The 6,810-nt window shown below is 46.8% G+C and overlaps 1 pseudogene; it reads right to left on the bottom strand.

The window, feature by feature from the left end:
* Nucleotides 1–4,624: 4,624 nt before the first annotated feature.
* Nucleotides 4,625–5,270, bottom strand: LOC140429702 (serine palmitoyltransferase small subunit A-like; annotated as a pseudogene).
* Nucleotides 5,271–6,810: the final 1,540 nt, after the last annotated feature.

Below are 6,810 nucleotides of genomic sequence, written 5' to 3'. Positions count from 1 at the left end.
TTTGTTGCCAGGTTCCCTAAGCACAGGCTCCATCTAGCTGGTAGCAAACCAGATGTGACACTGGTAAGGTGCTAAGTCAAACAGCAGAGAAGATTCACTGAAGAGAGCTCTTCCTGACAACTGATCCTGGCAGTTTGATCTTTAATCTCCAGCCAGTTGTAAAGGACCTACTCTTGGGAACTCAAAACGTCTAGCAGGGATCTTGTGCAATGTAAATGTCATACTGTCTAAGTATTTTCCAGTTTCTGAATGTTGTGAATTCATGGTTGTTCCTAGTTGGAACAAGGTCACTTTAAGAGTCTGATCACGTGACGTATTGACGACATCATCATCCATCATAGCGGGCAAACGGGCAGTCTATCATTTAAAAAAAAAAATTTAGAGTACCTAATTCATTTTTTTCCAATTAAGGGGCAATTTAGTGTGGCCAATCCACCTATCCTGCACATCTTTGGGTTGTGGGGGCGAAACCCACGCAAACATGGGGAGACTGTGCAAATTCCACACGGACAGTGACCCAGAGCTGGGATCGAACCTGGGACCTCAGCGCCGTGAGGCAGCAGTGCTAACCCAATGCGCCACCATGCTGCCCTTGTCTATCATTACATCTTGTAGAGGAAACACCTTTTGACCTTTTGTATAAAACTCTTGTTTGTACCTTCGAGGTCTGCAAGCTTATCCTTTCAAAATACCACACTGTGGCTGCAGTTTTTAGTTGAGGTGGCAATGGACACTCGATGACAAAGAGTCATCAAAGAGCTTTGGCAAAGAGTCATCCAGACTCGAAACATTAGCTCCCTTTTCTCTTCACAGATTCTGTCAGACCTGCTGAGATTGTCCAATATTTTCTGTTTTTGTTTTGGGCACTCTATTGTTGCTCTTACTGCATTATACTGCCAGCCTTGGCTCAGTTGGTAGCACACTTGACTTAGAAGTTTCTAGGTCAAGCCCTACTCCAGGACTTGAACAGATAAAGCCAGAAGTTAATTGCTGTGCATGCCACACTGCCATCTATTTTCAGAGACAATCAAATTTCTAGGCTATAATCTCAACTGATACCCAGCGCTGTACTGAAGGAGAGCTGCACTATTGGAGTATTTTGTTCGGGAAGATAAACTAAGGTCCCACCTACCCCCTCAGGTGGATGCAAAAGATCTCTAGGTACGATTTGAATAAGAGCGAGGGGTTTCTCACAGTTGCTCAGAACAACATTTGTCCCTCAAGCAACATCTCCAAAACAGTTTAATTGGTTCTTGTCCTATTGCTGTTTAAGGGAGCTTGCTGTGCACAAATTGGCTGTTGCTGTTCCTCGACATTGCAATGCAACCACACTTCAAAAGTACTTCATTGGCTGTGAAGCACTTTGAGACGATGAATGGTGCTATATGAATGCAAATTCTGTATAGAGGAGATAACTGAGTTCTTGGCCTCACTGCTAATTTTTAGTCATTGACCATTTTGCATGAATATTGGGTGAAACCAGACTTGATGCTCTCCATCAGTTGAAAACGTGACAATAGTCACTGGCTACGTTTATGTAGTCCAACTGGATACTTGGGTGAGATAAAGCTGCCTTAGCATCCATGAAATAACATTCTTGGCCAGTATCTAATACCTCCACTTGCCTTCAGAAACCTCCCAACAAGGCTCTCTCGTGAACTCCGACTTCAATCTCCCCTCCCTTCATTGCTTCACTATCTGTACAAGGGCAACCTTTCCCCCACTGGTAAAGACTGGATGCAATTGATGCAGTAGCTGGTTAAAACAAATAACTGCTTTTGGCATTATAAAAATACTCGAGAATCTCAATATTGTGACCCTGTTCATCACGATAGTAGATTGTGTATTCTTCACATTTGATAAGTTATCTTGTATAGTCATTTATTTTCTGCACAATTGTTTGTTTCAAAACCAGAGGAACATTTTGTCTTTCCTTTAAAATGTCTTATCAATGAAGCCAGCAACTTCACAAGGAGAGGGTTAGTGATTTTGTAATCTGGAAAGAATTTGCACATAAAACTCTGCCTTCCGAAGCTTCAAACTGCGCACGTAATATTATCAATGATCTGACTTGTGGATCGAAATAATAGGATATTGTTTGTGCCGTATTCCAGGAGGTGCTGACTCATTGATGGAAACAATTCCAATGGAATTGTAACAATGGAAACAGCGCCTATACGTCCTCAGAAAACTAAGGAAATTCGGCATGTCCACATTAACTCTTACCAACTTTTACAGATGCACCATAGAAAGCATCCTATCTGGCTGCCGCACAGCCTGGTATGGCAACTGCTCGGCCCAAGACCGCAAGAAACTTCAGAGAGTCGTGAACACAGCCCAGTCCATCACACAAACCAGCCTCCCATCCATTGACTCCATCTACACCTCCCGCTGCCTGGGGAGAGCGGGCAGCATAATCAAAGACCCCTCCCACCCGGCTTACTCACTCTTCCAACTTCTTCCATCGGGCAGGAGATACAAAAGTCTGAGAACACGCACGAACAGACTCAAAAACAGCTTCTTCCCCACTGTCACCAGACTCCTAAACGACCCTCTTATGGATTGACCTCATGAACACTACACCCCTGTATGCTTCACCTGGTGCCGGTGTTATGTAGTTACATTGTGTACCTTGTGTTGACCTATTATGTATTTTCTTTTATTTCCTTTTCTTTTCATGTACTTAATGATCTGATGAGCTGCTCGCAGAAAAATACTTTTCACTGTACCTCGGTACATGTGACAATAAACAAAACCCAATCCAATCCAATCCAAATCCATGGGTGTTGGCTGGTGCCTCATCCAAAGGTGTGAATCTTTATCTGTAAGCCAGAAAATGGTGGCTGACTTGTGGTTCATTTGTAGCACTGTCCTCGCCGCTAAGCCTAAGCTTTGGTTCAAGTCCCACTCCAAAGTTTGTTATGACAACAGAAGGAAAGTTTGTGATGTGGTTGAGACAGAACTATGTGTAACAACACCAAAGAAACTATGAGCGTGATTCAGCAACCCCGCAGCACCTGGCAAAGATCCGGGTGCAACGGGTAAATCATAAGCGAGCCTCAAATCAGGCTCCGCGCCGGGCACCAGACTGATTGTGAGTCACTGGGTGAGATCCAGATCAGCACTTTCAAGAGAGCCTTATGGTTCATTTAAATACTGTGATGCCAGATTCACCCTGTGCGTGGGACTCACCGGCCACGCCTGGGAGACCTCACCAGGGCGCCGTTTAGTTCTGGTCCACACAAGCGTGGGCCAGTCATAATGGCACTTGGAGGGGGGTCTCCCAGGCTATTGGAGACGTCCAGGTCATCAGAGACAGGGCAGAGAGGCACCCTGGCATTCTCCCTGGCACCTTGGCACTGCCAGCCTAGCACCCTGGTGGTGCCACCCTGGCACTTCCAGGGTGTCCAGATGACACTTCTAGGGTGCCAGGCTAGCAGTGCCAGGGTACCCAGGTTGCTACTGCCAGGGGTTGGGCCGTGGTGGGGGGAGCCTACCAGGTAGCATGGGGTGGTTCCGGGAGGCCTCCCCAATGTTGTGATGGAAGTGAGTGGAAAAGAGCAGGGGTCTCGAAAGGGTGCGGGGGGAATTATCGGGCTGCTGGACAAAATAGCGCTCCGATCCGTGAGGAGCCTTTCCTTTTTTTTCTGTCAAAAATGGGACACAAAAAATATGACATACTTTTGATATTTATATAAGTCTTATAGGTGGGCAACATTACTTTTCAAATAGTTTTAAAAATGAAACATACTTCAAAATATGCATCAATTGAAAATTCAGATCAGATCCTCAAAAATTCAGAAAAGTAAAAAAATTGTTGCCTGAATAGAACATAGAATGCAGAAGGAGGCAATTTGGCCCATCGAGTCTGCACCAACCCACTTAAGCCCTCACTTCCACCCTATCCCCCTAACCCAATAACCCCTCCTAACCATTTGGACACTAAGAGCAATTTAGCATGGCCAATCGAAGAAACCTGCACGTCTTTGGACTGTGGGAGGAAACCGGAGCACCCGGAGGAAACCCACGCACACACGGGGAGAACGTGCTGACTCTGCACAGACAGTGACCCAGCGGGGAATTGAACCTGGGACCCTGGCGCTGTGAAGCCAGAGTGCTATCCACTTGTGCTACCATGCTGCCCAATACTTTGATATAGCACCAAATATTTAATCCAGCTTCAATTATATTTGAATTACTTTCACATATGTATCTATGGAATGCTTCTCATTAAGTTAGATTTTTTAAAAGATACAACTAACGCATTCACAATGCAATGCGCCCATTATCAAAGGCAAGTATTAATGTCAGTAACAATAATAAGCAGATTAACAAACAAGGGCACCTCATTGTGCTGCAAAAGTACATATTAAAACAATAAATATAAAACCATGAAATACACTCCATTCTATTTTGATTGCCATTCATAGAATCATAGAATCATAGAATTTACAGTGCAGAAGGAGGCCATTCGGCCCATCATGTCTGCACCAGCCCTTGGAAAGAGCACCCGACTCAAGCCCACACCTCCACCTTATCCCCGTAACCCAGTAACCCCCACCTTACCTTTTGGACATTAAGCGGCAATTTAGCATGGCCAATCCACCTAACCTGCACATGTTTGGACTGTGCAAGCTTCCCTTATAATTCAATGGTGCTGGCCTTCAACAACATTCTTGCTGGCTATTGAGAAAATGGTCATTGAATAGGAATCTGCTTTTTCCTTCCTGTATTCCTGGTCCTTATTCCTGGCTTAAGGCAGTCATTGGACAATCTCAAAGCAGTGCAATATTGCCATAGGGGCTGGTTTAGCACTCTGGGCTAAATCACTGGCTTTTAAAGCAGACCAAGGCAGGCCAGCAGTACGGTTCAATTCCTATCCAGCCTCCCCGAACAGGTGCCGGAATGTGGCGACTAGGGGCTTTTCACAGTAACTTCATTTGAAGCCCACTTGTGACAATAAGTGATTTTCATTTCATTTTAATGTGCTGAGGCATAAACACAGTGTGCAGCCATCCCAACAATAGATATCAACAGGGAGTTGAATATGGTCCTTTCCCAAGGCATCGAACATGTACAATGCTGTAATCAACAGTTACTTGTAGTAAAGCCGAGACATCTGTTTCCATGCCGTTCCCAGCGCCATGGCCAATGCTTTAGTTTCCTCCAAAAACAGCAAGCCTGTCCCGCTGCGACTCCCGTCTCCCAATCCGAGCGAGGCCTTTTCTGCTGGTGAGCTGAAGGAAATCCCTCTAAGTGCGGCCTCGGTAGAGAGAATCTCCCCAAGGTTAAAGAAACCGGCAAAGTGCCGTTGGATAGTGGGATGTTTCTCAGCACTGCAGCCGCCAAGAAACACCCCGCTAAACACACCGTTCAACGGACTTTAACTTGAGTCTCGCATCCTTTCGGTGAGAATTCTGGCCGTTCATGCCGGCGGGATCTTCCGGTCCCCATCTCGGGTTTCTCGGTGGTGAGGGGTGCATCCAACATGAAAAACCTTTGACAATGGTGGGACCAGAAGATCCCGCCTCAGGCCAATGGCGGACCACCATGAAACATGTCGCGGGTTGCTCGGTAAATCCTGCTGAATGTGTTTGCTCAAGTCAAACCCGATCCACACATCTCCAACAGGGTGGGGCACTGAGTCAATGTAAAAATCACAACCAATTTTAGCACTGGCTTCAATTGCATTAGTATAGGCTCATAGGCTCAAATCTGCTCTAGTCTCAGCTACTCATTAACTTTCAGTGATCATTGCCCGAGATTGTTCAAAGTCTCGATGCGAGGCTGAAGAAAACATTATGGACACGATCAAACAGACCCGTCAAGCCATCTCGGTGAAGCGACGAGGCTGGTAAATCTCATAACGATGCTTCTCATGTGTCGGATCGGCCGGGGTTGGGAGCGGGTGCGGAGGCAGATGCCTTGGCCTTGGCCTCGCTGATCGCCCGAAGGCAGATTCTGTTGGGGTGGAGGTCAGCTTCTCCGCCCTGTGCCTCGGCGTGGCGGGGGGACCTGCTCGAGTTCTTAATGCTCGAGAAAGTAAAGTTCAAGTTGAGGGGGAGGATGGAAGGGTTCTACAACTCATGGGCCTTGTTCATCGTGAATTTTCATGAGTTGGATAACATCGAACATTGGGGGGGGGGGGGGCTGCTGTACGGCATAAGTTTTTGATGATTCTTTTTCATTGGTGTTTATTATTCAAAATGTTGGGAGCTGTTTGAGGGTGGGTGGGATAAGAGGATTGTTGGCTAGGGGATTTGTTGTTACCGTTGATTATTTGTTGTTGTAAATTTGGTGCAAATGTGAAAAAGGAGAATAAAACTATTTATTAAAAAAAGATGCTTATCATGAGATTTGCGACGTCGGGATGCCTCGCAAGATTTAACGAGATTGCACAAGACTTTACGATCTGGATCTTGCTCTTACTGGGCATGAGCCAGATTTACATATTTATGTGAGCAGTTAGGCTCACTTAAACATGTCGGTGCCAGATTCTCCCAAGCCCTGGGATCGAACGCCCGCGCCTGGGAGACCTCAGCATGGCGCCATTTAGCACTGGCCCACACAAACGCGGACCAGCAGCTGGTGGGGTCTCCAAGGCGATCGGAGGCTCTGGATGGTCAGACTCTGGGCAGGGTGGTACCCTGGCACTCCTACTACCACCAGGGCAATAGGCGCTGCCACCTGGGCACCTTGGCAGTGCTACTCAGGCACCCCAGCACTGCCAGTGCCTGGGTGCCAGGCTGGCAGAGGCACTGCCATGGTGCCAGGATAGCAGTGTCCAGGTGCCAGGTTGCCTGTGCCAGG

The sequence above is a fragment of the Scyliorhinus torazame genome, chromosome 1 (assembly GCF_047496885.1).
Source record: "Scyliorhinus torazame isolate Kashiwa2021f chromosome 1, sScyTor2.1, whole genome shotgun sequence".
Classification (NCBI taxonomy): Eukaryota; Metazoa; Chordata; class Chondrichthyes; order Carcharhiniformes; family Scyliorhinidae; genus Scyliorhinus; species Scyliorhinus torazame.
This window is presented reverse-complemented; position numbering and strand designations above follow the sequence as displayed.